We start from the raw sequence: 808 nt of genomic DNA, 5'->3' as shown, positions 1-808 counted from the left end.
TGTGATGTGTATTCATTTGAATGTGTCAGTGTGGATTCTCATATGTCATAGCCCAAAGAAAGAACAACCTTGAGCATTATTCTGCAACTTCCAACTATTTTGTGTCAGGGTTTCTTGTAGTTGGCAAATGTGCACACCAGGCTAGCTGATCTGTTACCTGGGGATTCTCCTGTCTCTCCCATATTGCTATGAGAGCACTGAAATTACACACACAGACTACTGTGCCTGCTTTTACTTAGGTACAGAACATTCAAGCTCTGGTTCTCAAGTTCGTATATCAAGTGCCTTTGCCGACTGAGCCCTTCCCCAGCCCCAAAGTCACTTTAAAACACTTGTACATAAGTCCTTAAAACAGCATTATACACAACTTTTAGAAAGTGGGAATAATCGAAGTCTCCATCCACTGGTGAAAGAATAAACAGCTTGTAATAGAATCAAACAATGAGAAAGTAGTCAAACATGGGAAGCAGGGAAGTACTTGGAGCTGCTTTAATTTGCATGAATCTCAAAAATATTATGCCAAATGTGTCAGGTGTAAATAGAACATTGATGGGAAACATGAGGGACTGATGAAATAATAAGGACAGAAAGCAAATTGTACTTAGCCAAAGGTACAGAAGTGTTAAAGGAGGAATGGATATTTAATGGTTAAATGCCTTTACAGGTTGATTGATGAATGTCTTTGATCTAGCTAACAGTGGTAGGTGCTGTAAATGTACCCATGTTAATGAATCATCTTTTAACAAATGGATGGGCACACAGCACTTTGAATTTACCCAACAGTGTTAATGAATTATAGTTTAGCATA

Source organism: Microtus ochrogaster, chromosome 1 (assembly GCF_000317375.1).
Source record: "Microtus ochrogaster isolate Prairie Vole_2 chromosome 1, MicOch1.0, whole genome shotgun sequence".
In the NCBI taxonomy this organism is placed as follows: Eukaryota; Metazoa; Chordata; class Mammalia; order Rodentia; family Cricetidae; genus Microtus; species Microtus ochrogaster.
The sequence above is the reverse complement of the archived record's forward strand: the minus strand, read 5'-3'. Positions refer to the sequence as shown.